This window comes from Ailuropoda melanoleuca, chromosome 15 (genome assembly GCF_002007445.2).
Source record: "Ailuropoda melanoleuca isolate Jingjing chromosome 15, ASM200744v2, whole genome shotgun sequence".
NCBI classification, from domain to species: domain Eukaryota; kingdom Metazoa; phylum Chordata; class Mammalia; order Carnivora; family Ursidae; genus Ailuropoda; species Ailuropoda melanoleuca.
The window spans coordinates 68,932,384-68,959,579 of NC_048232.1; the positions used below are offsets into that span (position 1 = coordinate 68,932,384).

The 27,196-nt window shown below is 36.9% G+C and overlaps 1 protein-coding gene and 1 pseudogene across 11 annotated transcripts in view; both read right to left on the reverse strand.

Annotated features, from left to right (window-relative positions):
• Window positions 1-27,196, reverse strand: part of ANKS1B (ankyrin repeat and sterile alpha motif domain containing 1B) — a 1,024,648-nt gene that overhangs the window by 559,233 nt on the left and 438,219 nt on the right. The gene's annotated exons all lie outside the window — the stretch shown is intronic.
• On the reverse strand, window positions 3,336-23,169 carry LOC117796465 (annotated as a pseudogene).

Below are 27,196 nucleotides of genomic sequence, written 5' to 3' on the forward strand. Positions count from 1 at the left end.
GGAGTGGAAGAAGCAGGCTCCTAGCAGAGAGAAGCCTATGTGGGGCTCAATCCCAGAAAGCTGGGATCATGCCCTGAGCTGAAGGCAGACGCTTAACGACTGCGCCACCTAGGCGCCCCATGTCCTTTCTTTTATTAATGTGATGTATCACACTGATTGATTTGCAGATGTTGAACCACCCTTGCAGCCCAGGAATAAATCCTACTTGGTCATGATGAAGAATCCTTTTAATGTACTGTTGGATCCTACTAGTTAGTACCTTGCTGAGAAGTTTTGCATCCATATACATCAGAGATATTGGTCTGCAGTTCTCCTTTTTGGTGAGGTCTTTGTCTAGTTTGGGGATCAAGGTAATGCTGGCCTCATAGAAAGAGTTTGGAAGTTTTCCTTTCATTTCTATTTTTGAAACAGTTTCAGAAGAATATTATTAATTCTTTAAATGTTTGGTAGAATTCCCCTGGGAAGCCATCTAACCCTCGACTCTTGTTTGTTGGGAGATTTTTGATTACTGTTTTAATTTCTTTGCTGGTTATGGGTCTGTCCAGGTTTTCTATTTTTTCCTTTTTCAATTTTGGTAGTTTATGTTTCTCGAAATTCATCCATTTCTTCCTGATTGCCTAATTTGTGGGCATATAATTGTTAGTATATCTTATAATTGTTTTATTTCTTTGGTGTTCATTGTGATCTCTCTTCTTTCATTCATTTCATTTATTTGGGTCCTTTTTTTCTTTTTGGTAAGTCTGGCTAGGGGTTTATCAATTTTACTTATTCTTTTGAGGAACCAGCTCCTAGTTTTGTTGATCTATTCTGTTTTTTTAATTATTTCTATTTCATTGATTTCTGCTCTAATCTTTATTATTTCTCTTCTCCTGCTGGATTTAGGCTTCATTTGCTGTTCTTTTTCCAGCTCCTTTAGGTGTAATGTTAAGTTGTATATTTGAGACTTTCCTGTTTCTTCCCCCCCCCCATACAGATGGCTAACAGACACATGAAAAAATGTTCAACATCACTAGCCATCAGGGAAATACAAATCAAAACCACAATGAGATAACCACCTTACACCAGTTAGAATGGCAAAAATTAACAAGACAGGAAACAACAAGTGTTGGTGAGGATGTGGAGAAAGGGGAGCCCTCTTACACTGTTGGTGGAAATGCAAACTGGTACAGCCACTCTTTATTTTTTTTTTTTAAAGATTTTATTTATTTATTTGAGAGAGAGAGTGAGAGAGAGAGAAAGCACAAGGGGCAGAGGGAGAGGGAGAAGCAGGCTCCCTGCTCAACAGGGAGCTCAATCCCGGGACCCTGGGATCATGACCTGAGCAGAAGACACTTAACAAACTGAGCCACGCAGGTGCTCTGAGACTTTTTTGTTTCTTGAGAAAGGCCTGTGTTGCTATATACTTCCCTCTTAGGGCCACCTCTGCTGCATTCCAAAGGTTCTGAACAGTCGTGTTTTCATTTTCATTTGCTTCCATGGCTTTTTAATTCTTCTGTAATTTCCTGGTTGACCCATTTACTCTTTAGTAGGATGCTCTTTAACCTTCATGTGTTTGTCATCCTTTCAAATTTTTTCTTGTAGTTGACTTCAAGTTTTAAAGTATTGTGGTCTGAAAATATGCATGGTATAATCTGAATCTTTTTGTACCAGTTGAGACCTGATTTGTGACCCAGTATGTCATCTATTCTGGAGAATGCTCCATGTGCATTTTGCTGCTTTAGGATGAAATGCCCTGAATATATCTGTGAAGTCCATTTGGTCCAGTGTGTCATTCAAAGCCCTTGTTTCTTGTTGATCTTCTGCTTGGATGATCTGTCCACTGCTGTGAATGGGGTGTTAAAGTCCCCTCGTATTTTGTATTATTATCAATGAGTTCCTTTAATTTTGCTATTAATTTGTTTATGTAACTATCTGCTCCCAAGTTAGGGGCATAAATATTTATAATTGTTAGATCTTCTTGTTGGATAGACCCTTTTATTATGATACAGTGTCCTTCTTCATTTCTTCTTACAGTCTTTGGTTTAAAATCTAGTTTTTCTGATATAAGAATGGCTACTCCAGCTTTCTTTTGACGTCCATTGGCACGATAAATGGTTCTCCACCCCCTCACTTTCAATCTGGAGGTGTCTTTGAGTCTAAAATAAGTCTCTTGTAAGCAGCAAATTGATGGGTCTTGTGTGTGTGTGTTTTTTTTAAATCCATTCTTATACCCTCTTGTCTTTTGATTGGAGCATTTAGTACATTTACTTTCAGAGTAATTTTTGAAAGATATGAAGTTAGTGCCATTGTATTACCTGTAAAGTCACTGTTCCTATAGATTGTCTCTGTTCCTTTCTGGTCTTTGTTATTTTTGTGCTCTCTCTGCTCAAAGGATCCCCTTTAATATTCCGTTTTACTTCTTCCTTACCTATTTGGATACTTGCTACTACTTTTTCTTATCAGATTGCTGCAGCTGGGATTTCCAGTACTGTGTTGCATAGAAGTACTGAGAGTGAATACTCTTGTCTTATTCCTGATCTGGAGGGAAAGCTCTCCGTTTTTCACTATTGAGGATAATGTTAGTTGTGGTTTTTTTATATATGGGCTTTGTTATGTTGAGGTATGTTCTCCCTAAACCCACTTTGTTGGAATTTTTACCATGAATGGATGTTGTATTTTGTCAAATGCTTTCTCTGCATCTGTTGGAGTGATCATATGGTTTTTATCATTCCTCTTTTTAATGTATCACACAGATTGATTTGTAAATATTGAACCACCTTGCATCCCATGAAGAAATTCTACTTCATCTTGATGAATGATTTTATTAAAGTATTGCTGAATTTGGTTGCTAATATTTTGTTGAGAATTTGTGCATCAATGTTCATCAGAGATACTGGCCTGTAGTTTTCTTTTTGTAGTGTTTGTCTGGTTTTGGTATCAGGGTAATGCTAGCCTCATTGAATGCATTTAGAAGTTTTCCTTCCTCTTCTATTTTTGGGGGTAGTTTGAGAAGAATAGGTATTAACTCTTTCAATTTTTTATTATTTTTTTCACTACTATGTCATTATTTATTAGGTTTTTTGAAGCTTTGGGCATAATAAGTATGGAATGCAGAGCAGATATGATCCGCTCTCCTCCCTTTCTAGCAATTTGCAAAGAACCAAGAGGCTGATTGAACAATTCTTTACATTTCTATACTACCTTTGCAGAAGGCCTTGTAGTGTGTTATCAAAACTACCTGCACCCCCTTACTAAAATGCTCTACCTTTCAAAAACTATAAATAAAAATTTAACCCTGTTAATAATATAATTTAATTTTTTTTGTAACTAGACTGAAATTTCAGCTCTAGAATTTTCTACCTGTCTTCAAAATTTCCTCCAGTAGGAAAGAAGGCCACTCGTTGTGCATAGGAATAGGGAGGAATTCCTTTGACCCACGGGCCAGTTATCTTGAAAATTCCACCAGCTTCAGGCTGCTGCAGACTACCCTTTAGGTCCATTCAACCCTGGGCACAGGTCACATACATTTTAGTTTAGCAGCATGAAGCATGAAGCAGCATGAAGTTGTTTTATCAACAGGCAACTTCACAGTCTGGAGTCTTTTCCTTGTCTTAGGATCTAAAAGAATCACTCTTCCTCCATTGTAACAGGCCACCCAGAGCTCCCCCTCAGCATCAATACACATTCTATCTGGAATTTATTCTTCTTTCTCCAGCTTGTAAACACTTCTGCAGTTGGAGATCTTTCCTGTTTGCATGTCATAATCAAAAGCATCTACAGAATAGGACAGACTGTCAATGTAATAGAAGATTTTGTGGTTTAGGGGCCAATCCAAACCATTGTAGATGTGTACCTGGCCAAAGTCTCTTCCACATCATGGTCAGGAAAAGAGAGTACAGGGACCTCTGGTGCCGCTTCAGTACTGGTGGGGCCATTTCCTCAGCCATACTGTCAGCAAAGTATCTCCCAGTGGCATCCACCTTCCCATTATTGAACTGATTGTTTTTCTTGTCTTTATCTACTGTGGCCAGGACAACTGTTGACTGATCTTCTCAGTTTAAGCACAGAACTTTGTTCTAATGGTGGTGACATAGCCTGCCAGGTGAAGTGTCACAGAGTTGATGGGGGCAACTGTGGTCACTTACTCCACCCCTGAACAATTCCCACTTACTGCTTGCTGAGCAATTCCCACTGGCAAACCTTCTTTGCAGGAATATCTACAAAGAGCAGAGAGTTGGACATCTCTTCCTCTTCCCACATGGGAGACTCAGGGCCCTGACAGCTCTCTGGGAAAACACACTCAACTTAATGAAAACATTGTCGTGGGGAAGATCCTGGTGCTAGAGACACTCAGAGAGCTGGCTTGCTATTAACTTTCATTCTTTCTTTCTTTCTTTCTTTCTTTCTTTCTTTCTTTCTAGAAAGAGAGAGTGTGAGTGGTGGGGAAGTGGGGCAGAGGGAGAGGGAGAGAGAGAATCCCAAGCAGGCTCCTCAACCAGCACAGAGACTGTTGCTAGGGCTCCATCTCACAACCCTGAGATCATGACCTGAGGTGAAATCAAAAGCCAGATGCTTAACCAACTGAGCCACCCAGGTGCTCCAGTATTAACTCTTTCTTAAAATGTTGGTAGAATTCACATGTGAAGCCATCTGGTCCAAGACTTTTGTTTGTTGGGAATCTTTTTTATTATCAATTCAATTTCATTTTTAGTAATTTTCTATTTCTTTCTGATTTTATTTTGGAAGGTTGTATGTTTCTAGAAATTTATCCATTTCTCCTAGATTAAATTATTAGGTCATTAATATCCCTGGCCTCTAATAACTTGCCACTTGAAATGTGAACTACGGATCATCAGTATTAGCATCACCCAGAAGATTGCTGTAAATGCAGTCTCAGGCCTAGGCCAGACCAAATAAGTCAGAATATTTTTAATAAGATACTCAAGTGACTTGTATACATATTAAGGTTTGAGGACACTGTTTTAACATCAATATAAATGTAAAAATATGTGTAATTTGTGCCTATCTATTTATGTATTATCATATTTATTTACATTTCCCCCTTTCAGGATTTTATATTACTTTATTCACCCTGGTGAAAACAGGTGAGTTCAATAAAATAACCTAATTCCATAAATTTTACGTTTTTGTACAAATGACCAGTTATTCCCTAAAGATCATTTTCTAAGTATATATGGCTATGAAGAATTTTTACAGAAGTATCTTTATTATTAAGATAAGTTTTGATTATTATTATATCAAAATATTAAGTAGCACTGATTTTTTCTTTTAAAGAGATTTTGTACAAACGCTATACTCTTATAACCAATATAATTAATTCAATTCTGCTTCCCTTTAACTTAAATTTGAAATTTTATGAGCCATATTCATAGTCTTATTTTTGGTTTTGTTTTGTATTTTATGTATTTATGACAACATGTATTTAAGTTACCTGTGACTGGGGTGATATTCCCAGAACATGGAAATTTCAGTTTGAAACCAAGAAAATTCTGGGCAAACCAAGTCACTTTCTCTATAATAAAGCTTAGTAGGACAAATCACAATTAAAAAAAAATTTGCAATAAGTAATTTTTTATTTAGAGTAATATTAGCATGTTGATTAAATACTGATTTTTAAAAACCACAGAGGGTTTGAGTATAAGCATTATGATATTTTCATAAAAGAGTAAGTTTTAAAACACCTGTTTCATTTCTTTTTACAGAGAGCTTTTAAAGCAATCAGAAAAGTCTGCTCTCGGTATGTCAGTTACAAGTAATTATTTGACAGAAAACTCACTTTCTCTTAATGTATCATGATAAATGTCCTGAAATTCCTTAAAGACCAACCTTGAAAATATGATACAACTTTAAAAAAAGGACATATTTCTCTGCTGGTATTGCATAGTTATTCTAACTAGTAAGCTAATAAACTAAGTGGTCAATAGATTGCCATTGACATTTTTCCTTTGTGTTTCTATGAGTATCTAAAGATTGACAACAATCTCATGGAAGTAAAAATGTATTTCTTTTCAGATACCCATTGTCATTTTAAAAATATAAGGAACAAGGACTGTACAAAATGTAAGGAAGACTTTGGATCCTAGAACTAATATAGGCAAGAATCAAGCTGAGAAGATTATTTAGTTTTATACAGAGGTCACTTATTATTTATTTTTTTTAAGATTTTATTTTTTTATTTGACAGAGAGAGACACAGTGAGAGAGGTAACATAAGCAGGGGGAGAGGGAGAGGGAGAAGCAGGCTTCCTGTTGAGCAGGGAGCCCCACACGGTGGGGTATCACTTATTATAAAAAGAAAGAATGACTCAGAGGGTATAAGAACACAGAGGGCAGGGCCACAATCCATGGAGAATAACTCTCAGGGAACAGAACTGAGCCCAATTCACAGATCAGGCAACATGTACCTGGCTGGAATTCAGAATTTCTATGGACTGATGACTATTCCATCTTTTTAAAATGGAAGTGTCTACTGTGGTAAATCTATGCTTGTCTGATCATTATATAATAGATGTGGGTGGCAGATAACCTGTCACTAGTTCACAGGACTTCTGACCAGGAGGAATGATACTCAAGTGCTTTAAGATATCTTACCTAAGGAGACTCAACTGTATCTAGACCTAATTTAGATGATAAACCTCACAGAGACTAATGCTAAATGGGATGCAACTTTTGAGGGATCCTGGAAAGAGCTGTGCATTTTTTGCATGTGGGAGGGGTGTGAATTGTTGGGCTAGAGGGTATACTGTGGAAGACTGTATTTTACAGAGATAGCCATAGCTATATCCCCTACCTCACATGTTCATCTAGAATCTTGTCACTCTCCCATCATGAAGTAGAGTCTAATTCCCCTCCCAAAGAATCTGGGTAGATTTGAGCCTCACTTGTAACCAACAGAATGTGATGGAAGTAATGCTGTATGACTTCTGAGGTTAAGTCAGAAAGGCAATACTACTTCTACCTTGCACCTGGAACACTAGCAATGGAACCCTGCAGCACCAGTCCAACTGCCCTGAGACCAATATGGCCTTGAGGAAACTCAAGCTAGCTTACGTGGACAGACCTTATGGACAAGCCCAGGGACCAACCTAAAAGAGAGAGATATGTAGCCAGTTTCCAGCTTCTCCAGCCCCACACTCTTTTAGCTCCAGTTACCATCTGATTACAATTGCATAAGAGCTCTGAGGTAATACCAACCAGAGAAGCCTGTCCTGAAACTATAATATAATAATTCCTGCAGTTTTAATCTATTTAGTTTTGGGGTGACGTGTTATACAGCAATGGTAACTGAAATACCTCTTCTAAATTAAAACGATTTTAAGTTTAATTTAATTTTTAAAAAAGATTTATTTATTTATTTTAGAGAGAGAGAGTGCGAGCAGAGAGAGGGGAAGGGAGTGAGGGAGCGAGAATCTCAAACAGGCTCCAAGCCCAGTGGGAGGCCGATGCTTGGCTCAATTACATGATCTGAGATCATGACCTCAGCCAAAATCAAGAGTTGGATGCCAACCAACGGAGCCACCCAAGTACCCGTCATTTTTTTTTATATATATAAGAGAACACACTTGAAGATTCTGGACCTTCATTACACAGCTTTATTTCGGTCTGTACATAAGATTAAAAAAAATTGTCTGCCCTCAGGAGCTCTAAATTTCAGGTCAAAACAGGTTTGAATCCTCTTTTTTTATTATTATAATTTATTACCATGGACCACAGAAAGTTACTTAATCTTCTTGTTTTCCCTTCTACTAACTGTTGATAACACCTATAAGAGAGAATTAGTATATAGATTAAATTAAATGAGTTAATACATGGGAAAGACCCCTACATGGTGTCTGACACATAACTACCTGACTCAGTTCTAGGGTCTACTTGGTGACAATCCATTAGGATAGCTCTAAGAAAAAGACACATGTCATCAAGATGGTATATGCAATGTAGGGAGATGGATAGAGGAAATGGCATTTTATCAGAGAGCTGCCATATTATCTTATCCCTTTCTTTAAAGTACCAGACATTTCTTCCCTTCACTCTTCAGCAACAAGCTGAAAAATACTATTTTATCTCTCCATTAAGCAAAACTTCGTGGACTTTGAATTCCCTTTAAACTAAGGGACTTTTATGTCTGTATCCCAGTGCCTAACAGTGACTAAAGCAAAAGAAGTGCTCCGTTAATACTGACTGAATAAAGGAACACATAGTTCTGTAACTAGCAGCTTCTTCCTAAATATATTCAGATACTGCCAGCATTAGAGTAATCAGAAATAAAAGGTCCGTTTCTCTAGATCTACTTAAACTCTCAACAATGCTGAAATAAGAGACCAAGTTTATATGAATTAATAACAATTATAATTAGCAAAAGTAGTATGTATGTTTTAAGGTATATTACAATATGATATAAAAAGATTATTGATAGGCGGGATAACATGGTGGTTAAGAGTGCAAACCCTGAGTCAGAATGTATGGAAGCAAATCCTTGCTCCACTCTCTTCTAGCCCTATAAATGTAGGTAAGTCAGTTAAAGGCTCTGTGCTTTCAGTTTCCCACCTGTAAATCACAGGTGACAATAGTACCTACCAAGATACTACTGTTGTAAGTGTTAAATGGGTTGATATATTCAAAATATGTAGAACATTTCTTAGTAATAATAGTGATTATTTTACCTATAAAAATCTAATTGAAAATGACAACTTTTTTTGCTAAAATGAAGGAAACCATTTTAACTATTCTAAAATTACTCAGAATTCAAAAATGAATGTTGTCGAGTGAAGAAAATTGCTACATAAGGCCTTAGACATGGTTACGTAAGTATACGTAGAGGCTGCCACACAATATAGTAAAGCTAGAATCCTCTGCCTTGAATTTATCGAAATGAAGTAAAAATAGAAGAAGAAGAATAAATACTAAGCAGTGAATGCTAGTGTCTACTTGGGATAATTTAGTGACAATAAATCAAAGCAGACCCACTGGGTTATGCCAAGACATTTTCCTAACTAAATCTAATTTGGTTGATTTGTTCTGTTTAATTAGTGAATATTATAATTATGTGCTCTGAAAGTTGTGTGAATTTAGTAACATTAAGTAGCACTAAAGCAAAGTAGAGCAAAATACCAAGACAGAATTTCTTTTGAGGACTTGCCTTCTTGTAAAGAATACAATTAACTCCCTAGAGTAATCTTTATTTGCCTAAATAATGAATGCTGTGGGAGAGTGAGACACTTCCCACTTTTCTTTTCATCAATACCTATGCGACCTAGTCTGATTTAGTTGAACCTAGGACATTTTCAATAATTACAAGCACAGGGGTCTACCACAGATTCTCCTGTGGGAAAAAATGTATTAATGTAGGCAAAGTAGATATAACCCTGCATGTCTGACCCCTTTTAACTTCTTGGTTGCCTAAATATTCAGTCAGGGATTATACCAGTTATATATGTAGGGAGGCCTAAATGTTTAAAAAGTAAACAGAGATAAATTACAAATGGTGTTTTTTTCATTCTTTTGGGCTGATGTCCGGAGATATTTTGTTAGGATATAAATAGTTTTTTTCAATTTTCCTTTTTTGGTAATTAGACTGCTAGTTTTGTTTAACCTTGCCCTTTTGGAGATGTGTTCAAGAACTATTTAGGAAACAATATTACATCCTGTGATAGTTTTTCATTAATAAAGAAGGGTGAAAGGATTCAGTTATAAAAATAGGCAGTGGGAAATATAACTGTATTTTCCAGCATGTGTGGGAACCACAGGATTTTTGCTAGAATACAGAAGCAAGTTTTGAATGAACTTAAAATAAGGTTTGACTAATTAATGTATTTTGTTAGTACATTGACTAGAAAAAATTACATTTGGCCACATTTTAAAAACTCACACCTAAATCTACTTTGGCTTGCTTATAATTTTTTTTGGATTAATTCTTGTTGATTAATTGCTTTACCTCTTTCCTTCACCCTATTCTTTAATAAATATTTATTAGGCGACAATTCATTTACTGACACTGTAGTAGGTACCAGAGATTACAGTGGAAAGGCATAATCTCTGTCATCATGAATCTTATGATACAATACAAACAAAACAGATAAAGGCACTTAGGGTGTGCCCCCAATCCAATGACTGGTGTGTCCACAAGAAGAGGAAAAGGCATAATAGAAACACAGGGAAGGTCAGGAGGAGATGAGGACAGAGACTGGAGTCATGCTGCCACAAGCCAAGCAACGCCTGGAAGCTGCAGAGGAAAGGAGGGATCTTCCTTCGAACCTTCGGAAGTAGCATGACCTGCTGACAACTTGATTTCGAACCTCTAGCATTCAGAGTCATGAGAAAATAAAATTCTATTGTTTCAAGCCACCCAGTTTGTGATGCTATTTTGCAGCAGTCCTGGGAAGCTAATACAGACAGGTTGACTTTGAAGTGTCTGTGGAACATCTAAGTGCAGGAGTCAAGAAGAAAGATGAATTTGGAGGTTTGGAACTCAAGTTTGGGTTGGAGATAAAAGTATGAGGAACATCAGCATATGATTGAGCAGTAAAACCATATAAGTGGCTGAGATCATCCAGGGGCAGTCTGTAGAGTAAGGTAGGAAAGACTAGTCTAGAACCCTGAAGAATAGTATTGTATGAGTGGGCAGAGATAGGTGTACTCCCAAGAGAGACCAAGATGGAGACTAGAGCAGTAGAAGGAAGACCAGGAGAGTGTGGTGTCACACAGCCACACGCAGAGATGGTTTAACAAGCGAAGTGCAGCAAATTGGTCAGGTAAGACAAATACTTTGTCCATTATATTTAGGAAGAGACAATCCTGGGGGACCTAACAGATTTCAGTGCAAAAGTGGAATAGTTTTTGAGGAGTCACTGAGAGATGAGAAAGTGAGTCCAGGAAGTGTAGACAACTCTTTCTGAGGGATCGAATGTGAAAGGAAGGAAATCTCCAGTAAGTAGATGAAGACACAGGATGAAGGCAGGGCTTTTCATGTGATTTAATTAATCATCAGTATTTGAGTTTACTTACAGATTCTTGTGTTTTTATCTAATGAGACACCTTAATATTTAGACAATGGTGATAAAACAAATAGAATGGTACCTTATTGTTGACCATAAAATTGCTCACTAAGTTATAGCATAACAACTAGAACATGTTTTATAGATACAAATCTAAAAAGTCAGTAAATGAGAATCTGTTGTTGGTAGAAGTTTTCTGCATAATTTATTAAGAGGGAAATTGTAGACAGGATAATGTTTTGAAATGCAAAACATCTGACTCATAGTAGAGATGAAGAGCACTGAATGACCCATGAGAGAAACTTACCTTATTGTTCATACACGGCAGAGAAAATTCAAAACCAATAAGGCATCAGGCATCACACAGCAAAACTACTTTAATGAGGGTGAGTCATGATGCCACCCAGGGAAATGAATCAACAGCCCACATGCCCAATCTTCTTGATAATTACAGTTTTTTCCCCTTTTAAATTAAAACTAAAGTCAGGTAACAACTAATGTCCCTGTAGAACAAATTTAGCCAAATGGAAATATACAGTGGTCTAGGAAGTAAATGGAAGTATCAAAGGGATGCAGCTTTTCCAGCAAAGAAAGAAAAAGAACCATTACTTTAAGTGTAATGTCATGTCTGCTGGCCCCAAGGGACTTTTAAATGCTTTTATTGTGTCTTCTGTTTCAGCTGATTTGGGCATCTTCCCACCATGGAGCAACTCCAATAGCTTTTTCTCAACACTGAAGTCTTAGATTTTGTACCCGAGGTTCCTATGGTTTTCCACTCAAGCCAGGAGAATGAGGAACATCCCTTTCTCCTCCTGTCTCCTTGCCCTCTAGCTTCCATAGTCAATCATAAGTCCTGTAAATTCTATGTCTTAAACATTTCTCACTTCTCTTCCTCCCCAGAGCTACAGCTCTGATCTAAGCTGCCACTGACTAACCTATGCCAAGTCCCACTTATCCTGTCTTGACCCCTCTAAGAGAAGCCTCAGCACAGCTAGAATGAGCAAGGAAAAAGGCAAATCATATATATTCTGCTGTTTAAACCCTGGGCTCGTTTCCCACTCTGGCCATAGCAAACTGGTATGGGCTTTTGTGATAAATTTAAAAAAGAAAAAAAAAGGTAACCATTTCCTCTCTGGATAAGCAGTGTCAGATTTGAGACCCAATTTTCTCCTCTGGTCAGGATTTTTATGCAGTGTAGAAATTACAACACCCTTTACCCTTAGAATAAAATCCAGGCTTTTTAAGATGGCTTATATAGTCTTCTACAACCTTATTTCTGTCAATCTCTGCAGAGCCACCTCTTGCCATTCTTTTATTCATGCTCTCTGATCCTGCTATCAGTTTCAATTCCTCGAACATACCATATTCTCATTTAATCTTTGCCAAACCTTCCACTATTTGGAAAAAATCTCTCCTGTCTGTCCAGATAACTCATGCTCATTTTTAGGTCCTGACAAAAAAATTACTCCCCTTTACAGGACTTCCCAAACCACCCCAATTAGAATAAGTCTTCTTGCCACACAATTTCCCTGAGCAGCTAAATGTGTTCAACATCACATTCATTAGGATTTAGTGAAATAGCTGGTATAAAGTCTGCCTTCCCTGATGGATTCTCAGCTCAGTGAGGGCAGACTTGGTCTATTTGTTCCCCACTGTATCATCTGTGTAGTAACATGTCTGACACTTAATAGACACTTAAGAAATATTTATTGGCTGAATAAATAGTTAAATGCATGGGAATAACCTGGAATCCTTCTTGCAGCATAGTGGGGAAAGTTTTGTCAGAAGATACAGGTTCTAATCCTGGCTCTGCCACTAACTTACTTAATTGTGTGACCTTAAGTAAGTTCCCTTAACCATTGTGAACCTTCTTTCCTTATCTTTAAAATGTTGATACTACCTAGCTACGAGAAGCTAATAGTAGGTGCAAAGGGACAATATTTATTGAGTCCCTACCATGTGCAAAGTCCTATGCTAAGTATGGCCATCTACATTATCTCAAAAGAAATAATATGAATCTCTGAAGCGTTATCATTTATCTGAAGATCATAGTAAGTGGCAAAACAAGGATCTAGGTCCAAATTTCTCTGGTTCTAAAGATTCTACTTTCTCTACCTCTTTCTCTATTCTTTTCCTTCTTCACCATTTTCCTTCAAAATCCGTTTGATAAATTCTTCAAGTCATAAGACAAGTGTTCTGTGAAACCATCTCTAATGCCCTTAGGCAGATTTACATGCTCCTATCTCTAAGTTCATATTATGTTAATATAATAACCTTATACTTAGTTACTTGCATACCATAAAAGTTTTCAGAGAAGAGACCATGTCTTTCCATTGTTGTATACCTAGTATCTTGACTGGGCATTAGTACGTTGTAAGTGCTAAATGAGTATTTGTTAAATGAGTAAATGAACTTTCTCTACCTAGTATTATTCATAAATTTGATAATATAACTAATTTTTGTTTAGTGTTTATATGTAGTTTTACATTTTATATATAAACAGTCAATAATTAAGGCCTCAACCATAATTGCTCATATGCTTGATGTTGCTAAGATAGTATAATGAACATATGACATGGGTTCTTATCAAATCATAAAGAACTGGTTTTAGATAAATATATTTAAGATTTTTTAAAAAACAGCTAATAATTGCCCAAAAGGGAATATGTCAAATATGAGGTATGGGGAAATGGCCCAGGATTATTTTGAATTTGATATTCTATTTTTAATTTTCTATATGGCAACTTCAGAGAACAAATATATTGCTAGTAAATACAAAACTACTTAGCTTAGAGAATTTGACATATTATTTATTGTAATGTTGCCTTGCTTCAGAGGATTATAATTAATAGAAGAAACAAAACCCAATTGCAAATTAATGGCCTACAGCACATCAGTGGGCTAGGAGACTAAAACAGAGCTGAAGGTCTCATTTACATTGATATAAAGATGAGTACTATTTACTGGATACTCAAATCAAGAAGAAATACAAAATACTTTGAAATTATGTAATATATAATCTAAATCCTTCATCTAAGACAACAGCTTGTCAAAATGCTAACCATTAGGAACTGAAAGTTTTGTTTAGTTAATAATGCTTCCTTTCACATGTGCTATGTGCTTTCCAGAAGGAAATCTGAAATCTATTATTAGCTTTACATAGTCAACTCTTGCTTATCAGAGTTAATAAAAAGAACACACACATCTGTGCGAATACAAAGAACACAGACATACAATAGGCCTGTTTTAGATCTAAAAGGGTAGATAATACAAAAATTACACCTTTGGCTCTAGAAGATATGTTGATTCTTGCAGCATATTTGCCTTCCACTATATTAGTTTTTCTAAGTAAGAAGAACTATGCTACGGAAAACCTGTATGCACACACAAATGAGAGTTCTTGCGAACTGCTTTCCAGAGGTTAAAATTCTGTCAGAGGTATTCACTCTGTACATTGGATTCTGATCATCACCAATATGTTGAAAGTTCTAATTCTCAATCCTCCAGGTCCTAATACAATATTCTCAACCTCACACATGGCTAATGAAGAAACTAGGACAAGCAGTGGTGAAGAAAAAATCAGTTCTGGGAAAGGGAAAAAAGAAAGTCATGCTATGCCTAGCTTTGACCTTGTGAAAGAAGAGGGATCACTAAAGTTACTACTGTTATTTTTAAAATGAAGCCTTGGACATTGGTCTACTAAAATAAAAAGGTGAAGGAAATTATAAATTAGTGCACATGGTCAGATACATTGCTTTCTAGAGTGATATTAATGATTTTGGCAATGCTGGGTCAACTACTTTATATAAGAAAACTGAATAGCCTCTCAATGTAAATAATGGCTATCTTTTCATCTGTGAAATCAGATCAATTATGTAACAAAAATTTACATTAAAAATGACATTTCTCTCTGAGGCATTTTATAAAATAACCAATGAAAGATGGGTTCCGTGGCTCAGAAGAAAGCAACATAGTTCAAAGAAAAGCTGGTCTATTCTTATTATGTAGATAGAAATAAGGTACATAGTAGGTAGTAGAACTCCAACAAAGCAAATATTCAGTTGTTCAATCATTCACCATAGTCAGTCACTATGCTAGGCACTGGAGATACATACATCTTATCTGCAACTTGATCCCTGCATTTAGGGAAACCCCAGACATTTAAACAAACACTTCTGTATAAAATATCTAATAGCAGAGGTGTGTGAATAGTGTTAGGGAGGCACATGGATGAAAGAATCGTTGGAAAGAATTGTTGGAGAAAGCTTCATAAAGGAGGTCACCCTTAGCCAAATTCCTCAAAAGAGTTAAAGTTTACCAGGCAAATTAGATGGGAAGGCCTGCCAAGGTGACAGAAGAGTATTCTATGAATCAAGGACCATGAGCTTTAAGAACAATGTACTTAGGACTGCATGGTATATTTGGGTAGAGGTAAATAAAGAGAAAATTAGAGCCAGGTTATCAAGGACTTTGTTGGATGTGCTAAGGCATTTGGACATTCTTTTACAGTAATAAGATATAAGATGTTCTTAAGCAACAAAGTGGCATGATCAGATATATGCTTAAAAAATTAACTCTGCTAACTTTAAGAAAGCTAAATCTGGAGGAAACATCGATAATTTAAGAACTTCAGGTTCATATGATCCCTAATATAGTCTCCCACCCTCTGGCTTATGTTGTAAGAAAGTTTTAGAGCTTTAGCTTTACAACTTAGTAAATTTTATTTATTAAAATAAAAACTATTATTTTGAGGGGAAATGGTATTACAGATAATGCATAAGTGCATTAACTGAGCTGGGCTTGGGGATGTGGAGTAAAAGAGACAGTTTTCAAAAGAGAAAATTTTCATTCTCAACCATGTCTATAATCTTAATGAGAGCAAGGGATGAGTGCTGATCAGGGAGGTTCCTTTGGGGTCAGAGAAGATGGAGACAATCTCCTTTTTTCCCAAATCATGGGAACATTAGACATTGTATTGTTTTCTGCCTCTGTATAACAAATCACAAAAAACAGTGGCTTACAACAACATGCATCTATTATCTCACAGTTTATATGAGTCAGGAGTCTGAGCACATCCTAATCAGTCTTCTGAGAAGGGTCTCAGCAGGCTACAATCCACTTGTTGGCTAGGGCTGCATACATACTCAAAAGGGGGCAGGAATCATGGGGTCATCTTACAATTCTGCCTAATAACAGATACCATGAGTCAAGTAGAAAAGTTGAAATTATTAGAGCCTAGCACCAGGTAGGGAACAACTGGTCCAGCAAGTAGGTAGGAAGTTACCTGGGAGAATATATGAAACAAGTTCCATCTTGGGCTTTGCTCACTTACATCATGACTCATAAAAAAAGAAGCCTGCATTTTAAAAGGCTAGCACCCAGGTAGACCCCACACAGGGCACCACCCCAAAATAGACAAGGTGTAGAGAAAAAAAAAGGAAAAATATTCTCCCAAAGAAGATTGTAGAGATAGAAGATGTGAATTCAAAAAAGTTCTAACAGTTTGGAAATGGTTTTCAACTGAAGGTAGAGAGGGGATTTGCCCATAGCACAGACCTGGAAAGAACTTTTTCCCTCCATTAAAAAAAATTTACAGTTACCTATTCTTCTACCATATTATATTTAATTATAATGATCATACATATGCATATCACACACATATAACTGATAGCAGGGAGATTTTTCAAGAAATATAAACAGTCTGGTAGAGAAAATCTATCAAACAAACTAAAGTAGACAAGATAATTAAAGAGAAGATATATGCAGCACTGAATCTGAATCACAAAGAAAATTCTGCTAACAAAGCATTTGTATTTTCACACAAATTAACAGAAGGTAAAAGCAAGAGAAAATTGAGTTAATAAAAGATTAATTTAAAAAAAAGATTTTCAACACAAAACCTCTCTGGAACAGCTGCTCTCTTGCTTTTGCTATAATTTTGGATAGATTATCACTTGTGGAAGTCTGGCTTCCCCAGCAGTAACACAACTCCAGCTTTTGCTGCCCTCACATCCCAGAACACATAAAACGGAACAAACAGAAATTCCAACTCTGCTCATCAGTAGATTGACCTGCCAGTTCCAGGCAACTGTGGATTTAAGATTCTGATTGCCTGGCTGGATTCCTAGGACCTGGCTGCTCTGTATTTATATTGAATTCTTAGAGTTTGGGCTCTGTTTGTTGCCTAAACCTACGATAATAACAACAATACAAATAATAATAATGGTCATGGTTATTAAGCATTTATGAAGCTACATTAATTAAGCATGTGTTACATTCATGTGTTTTTCATTTAGTGGTACTGGCTCAATGTAATAGGGATAGTGTTCTTCAAAGAAGATATTGATATATTTCCATTCTTAAATTTTGTTCATTGGGAACCTCTCTTCCCCTAGGTCTAGACTGGAGACTTAATGCCCAGAAGAGGAAGGACATACAAGCCTCAAAATTTTTAAGAAGGAAAAGGCTGAATGAGATAGGGAATATAGAAAAATAGTTCTACATGTGTGTCCTAATCTTTTCTTTCCGAGCTTTATCTGGATAGCCTATAATATAATAAGTATTGGGAGAACATAAGGAAAGAGGGACCTAGGCTCCAAATCCCATCTATATTCTGGGCATGGCCACTTCTGGGTAAACTTGGTAGTTCTGCATGTTATGAACTGGCAAAGTCTTGATAAATTTTTCTGAGCCCTGCTTATTGCCCTTATGAATGAGGCCCAGAGGTTCCTGTGTCCTCCAAAAGGGGGCCTCAGAGGCATCTGGGCTGAAAGTCAAGTAGGCTGCCATGGGGCCAGCTCGGCAAAGAGAGAGGTGACTGCAACAAAGGCCAGAGTGAACAGATGGCAGACGTGGCTGAATAGTGGGTCCACCTTACCAGTGAGAGATGAGCTGAGGTGAGCAGCCAAAATGAGCTGGACCTGGTGGTAATGATCTTGACTTAAATATATCACCCACAAACTGTAGGTACAGTGGGAGGGATACCCACACCCTACCATCCCTCCTATGTTGCTCTCAGGGCCCACATACTAACCATTTGTTAGGAATTTGGACAAAAAGATAATTTAATCTTTCTCTGCTCTCCTTGGTCTTTGCCCTCTTTGTTCCCTCACCAAGGATGACTTCGCTTCTAGTTCATAGAGAAGATAGGAGCCATCAGACAATAAAATGCAAATTAGATAATTTCTCCTTGTTTACCAGCCTGTCAGCAATTTGTCATTGCTCCTATGTCTCTTTTGGTCTTAGGATAAAGACCAAAATCCTGAACACAATTTGCAGTGTTCATACCTGCATGATTGGCCTTTTACTTCCTCTATGGACTCAGCTCCTGCCCTTTCTCCCCTTTCGCTGGAACCTGTAGTTTCTTGTTAATTTCCACCACAGGAATTTTTTTTCTTCAATACTCTAGTCCTCCTTTGGAATATAATCTTCCCACCCCACCTTGGCCTAGTTAATTCCTCTTTATCTCTCAGATCCCAACTCTTCCTGGAAAAGCTATAGACCCCTGCATGAGAGCAGTCATTTAGATAGTCTCACAGCCACATTCTGAGTAAATATACCTATTTTATGCTGCCCAAATAAACCAATAGTCTTATTTCAACGAATTTCACTGAGAATAATAAGTTCTCACGTGATTGTTTGCACTAAGACATATTACCCCAACATCTATCTAATATGTAAGATATTTTCATATTTTTAAGTACTAAAAAGTAGTCAATATTTTCTTTTTTTTCATCACACATCTACTAACCTATATCTTGCCCTCTATGTAATGTGCAATATGTGCAGAAAGGCGGTGGAGAAAAGTCATGAGACACCAAAGGGGAAATAGGAAAAGAGAAAATACAGAAGAGGCATTTTATGATTTATCAAGAACTGATAAGAATATATTTTTACAATTACAGGAGGACCTCAGTGCCACAGTCAGTTGAGCAACTGACTCTTGCTTTCGGCTCAGATCTGACCTCAGGGTGGTGAGATCAAGCCCCGCATCAGTCTCCACATTCAGCATGGAGTCTGCTTGTGTTTCTCTCTCTCCCTCTTCCTTTGCCCTTCTCCCTCCAAATAAATAAAATAACTTTAAAAAAGAATATATTTGTGCTATTACATATATATAATATTTGAGATAAAAAGCTTTTTTTTTGGCTACCTATAATCATGGTCTATTGAAAGTACTGCATTTAACAATCAATACTTCAGATAATTGGTTTAATGCATATTTTAAAGAAAATAAACCTTGAAGATATTATTACACATCGTTCTTACCAGCCATTAACTTCCTCTGTATCTGCTCACCCTAAATCTCAGCATGAAGCTTAATGATCACCTCAGCAGCCTAGCTTTGGTCTTCATGCCAACTAGAGTCCAAAGACCCACTCAGCTACACAGGTCCAGTGGCTGCTGGAAAAACATTGTCTCAGCTTCAGGAGGACTATTTTCAGTCTGTGTGAACTAATTAAAAGGAAGGCCTTTGTTTGTCTTTCTGGCAATCCCCAAGCAGCGTGAAAGGTCCATGCCACCCTCTCTGTTCTAATTTTAGTGCTCCTCTAATGTTTCTTCTTCCTTGCAGAAAAGCATCCTATGCTGTTAAGCACTTAGAAGCTTTTGTATTTGTTATTTCTTCCACTTGGGAAGAAGCACTTTTCCACCTTACTCTTTTTAGATATCCTCCCTCCCATCAGTTTTCTTTAGCAGGAGGTGATGTTTTGAAAACTAACAAAACTGGAGATCATTAATTACCAAGGTAGCTAATTTCTTTAGCAAGACCCCAAAGGGGCTAGCCCAAAAATTCTTCATATGTAGAGCTTTCAGGATACAACTTTTCATAAAGTGAAAGCATCTTTACAACTGGTGATTCTCAGCTTCCTTTTTCCCAGTAATTCACAACATACCTGTCCAGGGTATCTTCATTGAGGAATTCAGATCTCACAGGTTTTGGGGTAAGGCACTGTTTCTCAATCTTTTAAAAGTGATATCCTTTACTTTTGATAAAAATAAAATTATTATGTAGCTTCCTCCCACCCTGCCTTACCTCACTGTCTCGATTATCTACTTGGCCTATCCACTTGGATATCCAATAGTGTTTCAAATTTAAATGTCCTAAACTGAGCTTCTTTATCTCAATTAATATAAACTTCATTCTTCCAATGATCAGAAGGGCCCCAAATCCTTGAGTTACATGTTTGGTCTCTTTCATTTTCTTGCATTCTATATCCAATCCATCCAAAAAAATACGGTGGCTCTACTTTTAAAATAGATGCAGAAGGGATGCCTGGGTGGTGCAGTCAATTCAGTGGCCAACTCTTGGTTTCAGCTCAGGTCGTGATCTCAGGGTCATAAAACCAAGCCCCACATCAGACTCTGTGCTCAGCATGGAGTCTGCTTGAGATTCTCTCTCACTTTCCCTCTGCCCCTCCTGCTTGTGCTCTCTCTCTATAACAAAGAAATAAATCTTAAAAAAAATAGATGCAAAATTCTAGGGGTCCCTGGGTGGCTGAGTCAGTTAAGCATCTGATTCTTCATTTTGGCTCAGGTCATGATCTCAAGGTTGTGAGATCCAGCCCTGCATGGGACTCCATGTTTGGCGTGGAGCCTGCTTAAGAGTCTCCCTCTCTCCCTCTTCCTTTGCCTCTTCCCCTTGCTCGTGCTCTCTATTTTTCTCTCTAAAGAAAAGGGAAAAAAAAGATGCAGAATTCTATCACCTCTCACTGCCTCTATCTTAAAAAAGCCTGCTTACCTGAGCAAAAAGAACACACTGGCAACAATTAGGGGTACCCCAAAGACTGAAATACCTTATCAGATGGGCTCTCTGGTCATTCAGAAGTTTCATATAAGAGGGAATTGCATGGTGGTTAAGAGGGTGGCACAGCGGTTAAGCGTCTGCCTTCGGCTCAGGGCGTGATCCTGGGGTTCTGGGATCGAGCCCCACATCAGGCTCCTCCACTATGAGCCTGCTTCTTCCTCTCCCACTCCCCCTGCTTGTGGTCCCTTTCTCGCTGGCTGTCTCTCTGTCAAATAAATAAATAAAATCTTAAAAAAAAAAAAAAAGAGGAAAACAAGTTTCCTGAAGGAGTGACCCTCCATGGATCATCACTCTCAGGGAGCCTTAGGCACCAGAGGACAATAAAAGAGGTCTTAGCATCTCAGGGAAGGGAGGGACAAAGTACAGAAGAGATGAACTTAGGTAAAATTCACCTATTTCCTAATTTGTTAAATAAATGGAAAGACTAATTTAAATATTATGAATGGAGATCAATGTAGAAATATACATTGTTCTTTATATCAAATACTTCTTCTAAAAATTTGCACTTATTTAACCACAGTATGTAAGGCTATTTTGCAGAGGGAGAAGCTAACTCAGCTGCTCACCTTCATAGTTCTAAGACTCTGTTATTACCAACAATTATAGTTGTTGCTGGTTTCTTGTGCATCTTCCTCTCCAAACCACCTCTTATCATTCCACCGTACTTCTTTAGTACTTTGACTTCAGCAATTCTTTGACCTAACGAGAATCTCCAATCCAATGATCCTTTTGATTTTTCACTGTTACTTGTTCCATTGTCTTCTTTTTCCTACTTCTCCATCTTGAATTTCATGTCAAACATAACTCTCATTCTCTTGTGTTCATATTTCCTTGCTCTTCAATAAACCCGCTTGACAAAAACACAGTGTAAAATTCAACTCTGAAAACTATAGAGCTGGAGAAAAACAGAACCACATTGGCTAATCCAACTTTAAGTTCATGAACATGAACTTTGAATGGGCTCTTAATTCTGCCAGATGATTACATCATATCTCCCTTTTCCACTCACTGTCTCTTTCTCCTAAACAACTCTCATTCCTTCTTCTCTTTCCTCCACCTCCACATCTCCTCTTCCCTCCTTCATCTCAACTGATGCTGCTGCTTTCTCCTTAATAGAGAAAATAGAAATTATCAGAACAAATACTCCTCAGATTCTCACCACATGGATCCCTTTCCAGCATTTGTACCCAGCCTGGAAACATCATTCTTGCCTGTTTCCCATGATCCTGTCTAATGCCAATCTCTCCTCTTAGTTAATAGAACCCCATTCTCTCTTTCACCTTCTTTATCACAATTTTATAATTCTCCTTGGAAGAAATTTCTTGAAAAGGTAATTTATATTTGTTTTAAGTCCTCTCCTCCCATTCTCTCTTAAACCCACTATGTTGGGCTTTTGCCCCTTCCATTTCAACCAAATTGCTCTTGTCAAGGTCAGCAGTAACCTCCACATTGTTAAATCCACTAGTCAATTCTGACTCAGTCCTCACATCGTCCTATTCAACTTGTTAGCTACATTTGAGGAAGTTGATCACTCTTTCCCTCTTAATAACTTTCTTCATCTGAATTCAGAACACAACAATCACCAAAAGCTTTCCTCTTACCTAACAGGTTATTCCTTCTCAATCTCCTTTACTGGTATTGCCTTTTATCCCCTCTTTCATTGAGCTCAGTTTTTGGTCCTCTGTCTACACTCCATATCATCTATATAGTGATGATGTTCACATTTGTATCTTCACTGGATCTTAAGTTGCTACTCAACACATCTATTCAAGTAGGCTTCTCAAAGTTAAAATGAACTCCTGGTATTTCTCCCTGTTCACCAAACCTGCTTTTTGGACAACCTCTCACACGTCAGATCATAGTAAATTCATTCTGACAGTTGTTCAGAACAAAAATCTTGCAGTTTTCCTTATTTCTTTTTTTCTCATACACTACATCCACTCCACCATGAAATCCTATTGGATCTACCTTAAAAATATGTCTAATATCCATCCATTTCTCTATACCTCCGGTGTTTCACCTTTGATCTGAGCTCCTTTCATGTCTCATCTTACTGCAATACTATAATAACCTCCTAACTGGCCTTCATGCTCCCGCTCTGTTCCCCTTCTTCAATCCATTCACAACTCGATAGAATAATCCTCATAAACAGAAGTTAGATATGTCACTCTTCTTCTCAAAGACCTGAATTTACTCCTCATTTCAGTCTGAGTAAAAGCCAAAGTCCTTATAATGGCCTATTAGTTTTTACATGCTCTATCCACATACCTTTCTTACTTATAAGTATTTCATATTTCAGGGTATGGCAGTCTGATTTGATGAATCTGCTTAAACCAGAAACTTTAGAGGCTTCCTTGAACTTTTTCCCCTTTACCATCATACATCCAAAAGTTATCATAACTTGTTGATTATTTCCTTGTATCTCTCAAATCCATTTACATCTTTCCATTGCTGATGACATTGTTTTTCCCCACCTCCAATTTTACCTCATCTCAAATCTATCTACTACATTTTAATACTAGAGTGAGCTTTCTAGTTAAATGCTAATCTAATCATATCATTCTGTAGTGTGTCTAACTCCACATATCTTTCACTTTAACAACTTTTTTGATGATTCATAAATTGATACATGGGCATAAATTGATACTTGGAATATATAAGACAGTGCCTTATAAGTAGGAAGCTTTATATTCAGGCTACTTTTGAAATGTCTCTGTTATAATAAATTCATTGGGTCACTTATTCAAAGTGTTTTATAGCATATAATTCATTTTTTAGAGTATATTAGTCTTTGTTCATATAAATAACATTTTGTCAAGATTCTTTTGTGCATGTAATCATTTATAAAATTAACTGTAGATTTATCTAATAATTTAGATTATATTTTTAATTTAAGAAAAGGTCAGCTACCTATAAGTCCAGAACAATATACATATCTAGGCTAATTCCACCTTAAGATTACTGTAGATTTTAAATAATAACAGTAAATAAGAAAAATAATAATATTAAACAATAATGATGATAATATTAAAGAAGAATTAGTTTACCTAGTCTACAAAATATATTCATATAAATAAGCTCCTTTATTACTACAAGTACTCAAAGAGTAGATATTATTTCCCTTTTTCAGAGGAACAAATTGGAAATCAGAGAAGATAAGTGATTTGATGAAAAATATACAGCAAATCAGTGACAGAACTAACTCTGGAATTCATGCTCTTTCAATGTAAACCATGTGGTAGTGTCTGTATGTGCAGGTTTTCATTATTTATTTATTTATTTATTTGTTATCTTTAGAGAGGTGGGGGGAGGACAGAGGGAGAGGGAGAGAGAGAGAGAGAATCTTAAGCAGGCTCCATGCCCAGCACAAAGCCCTACGCAAGGCTCAATCTCATGACCCTGAGATCATGACCTGAGTCAAAATTAAGAGTCAGTCGCTTAAGTGACTGAGTCACCCAGGAGTCCCATATGCTCAAGTTTTTAAATACAAAGTATAATAAATCGTCTATGTATAAGATAATGAATGCTACTTTTCAAGTTGATAAATGCCTACCTTAAAAGTCTTGTTTATAAATTAAAAGTTTTAGTTTTTAATATAAAACAAATCAGCATTGTCCTTCCACACTATTAGTAAATATCAATCTATTCTAAAATTTTTGATGTAACATGGAGGTGACATATTACATTAGGAAACCATAGTAACATGCTATTTGAAACCATTTTAATCGTTAAAAGGTTAGATTTTGGTTTTGTTCAAAGGTCAGATCTGAAAATACCAATTTTGGGATGTGTGGCAAACTACAATTTCTTCACACATTTTGGATGGTACCACTAAAGTACAGACAGCAGTAAAATGTGTGTGTTTTTATCCTCTCCATCTAGTGGTCAGAGATTTGGGACTAGACCCATCCTTTCTTTTACTTTTAATTTTTATATAAATAAATAAAATTTCTACCTACCTACAAAGGACAGTTGAAAAAATTCAAAAATTAATCACCCAAAAAGTCACTTAGTGTACTAACTAAAATAATGCTGAGATTTTCCTAAAGCAAGTATCAGAGTATTTGTCATTCCTCCCATTTTAGAACTTAAAATTTTAGAATTCTAAATTTTAAATGGAACTACTCATTCAAATAAGTATTAATTGAGTAATAATTATATATGCAGAACTTTTCTGGGGTTCATACACCATTTTTATTCACAAATCATATCCCATCCTTCCTGTCCTACTAAATCTAATGTATGGCAGACATACAATAAATGGTCATACTCAGTGAACTAGTGCTAGGCTTCATGAATATCATAATGACTACTACTAACAGTTACAAACATTTATTGAGCACTATGTTCCAGACACAGTGCTAATTACTTTACATGCATTACCACTCTATAGGGTAAGTTAATGTAATTAATTAATTGTTAGTTTAATTCTATAGCTAAGAAAACAATAGCATAAACAGGTTAAGTCTCAGCTAGCTTGTAAGAAGGTTAGTCCCATAGTTAGTAAACAAACTTAGGTAGCCTGACTTCAGTGCCTACAAAGTGTCAGGGATCCAGCCATTCTACCCTACAGTTGTAGAAAGAGGAGAGAAGATAATAAACAAAGAAACAAGTGAACAGTGTAATTTTACGTAATAAATAAGGATATGGAAAAAGGAAAACAGGATAATTTGACAGAAGTGACAAGAGCAATGTTGAAACGTGGTTTATTCTCTTTCTGCGTTTCCTTGTCTACAAATAATAGATAATACTTGCAATAACATCTTCATATATCAGTTATGAGATTTAAATCAATGGTATACATAAAATGCCTAAAACAGTCTATGATGTAAAGTGTTAAAGTTTTTGCTTAAAACGTATTGGTTAGTAATATTTATGATTGTTCTTTTTGCATCTTTATTATTATAATTGTCATCATATTGAAGGCCTTACTCAAGATAAGGTGTTCTGGGCAGGCCTCTATGAGAAAGTGTATTTGCATCAAAACCCAAATGACACTCAGCCACTTAAAAATTTGAAGACCCTCAGATTCCAAGCAGCAGAAACCAAAGTATAAGAGCCCCAGGACTAGAATGCCTAGAAAAGAAGGCCAGTGTGGGCCAGGATGAGTTTGTTCAAGTTTAGGTTAAAGAGCTGACCAGAGGGATGCCTGGGTGGCTCAGTCAGTTAAGCATCTGCCTTTGGCTCAGGTCATGGGATCTTAGGATCCCAGGATCGAGTCCCAGATTGGGCTCCCTGCTCAACAGGGAGCCTGCTTCTCCCTCTCTTTCTGCCTGCTGTGCCCCCTGCTTGTGCTTACTCTCCCTCTCAAATAAATAAATAAAAATCTTTAAAAAAAAAAAAAAGAGCTGGTCAGAGCTAGGTTATCCTGAGCTTCACTGGCCATAGTGAGGAGTTGGATTTTATTCAAAGTTGTGAGGATCCACTGATTATTTTAAGCATAATAATGACATGCTTTGATTTGCATTTTAAAAACATCACTCTGGTTGCCACGAAAAGGTTAGATAATAGCTTCCATAGAATTTATCAATGTCATCACTTCCATTAATCATTATTTTTAAAATCTTAGTTTTCCTAGGGGAAAATAATTTTCTTGCTGTATTTTTGGAACATTAGTATCAGTGTTCTCAAAAGCACAGTCAGAGTAAAGGACTTAATGTGCATACATTTGTTTAGTCATACACACACTCATTTTGAACAAAGGTTACATGGAATACTCATAAATGATACTTTCTGATTCTAAAAGTCATATTAATCATATCTAGTGGATTTTAAAATGATATCTTTTTAAAGGAAAGTGGTAGAATAGTTCACTTACTTTAATAGAAAGGGAAGAGATTCTTTAGGTCCCACTACTCATATTTCTGTCCTTAGGCCTTACCAGTTATTAACTTCTTGCCCCCAAAGAAAGGAAATATTGCAAATCTGATTGGGTGGAACCAGGTGTGTGTTATTAGTGGGTGTGGTTACTTTCCTTAATCTTTCCCTTACACCAGTACTATTTCCTCACACCTCTCCTCTCCAAGTTCACCTTGGTTTGAGTAGATTTTTTTTAAAGATTTTATTTATTTATTTGACAAAGATAGAGACAGCCACTGAGAAAGGGAACACAAGCAGGGGGAGTAGGAGAGGAAGAAGCAGGCTCCCAGCAGAGGAGCCCGATGCAGGACTCAATCCCAGGACTCCAGGATCACACCCTGAGCCAAAAGCAGATGCTTAATGACTGAGCCACCCAGGCACCCCTGGTTTGAGTAGATTAAAGCCCACTTAGGCCATACCGTCCAACTCACTCTTAGCAGGTTGATACAGGTTCTGTAGCCTCAAAGCAGCTATTAATAAAGTTGTATACTGATGAGTTGATACCACTGTGTGGAGAGGGGTAGACAGCAGTGGAAGAAGAGCAT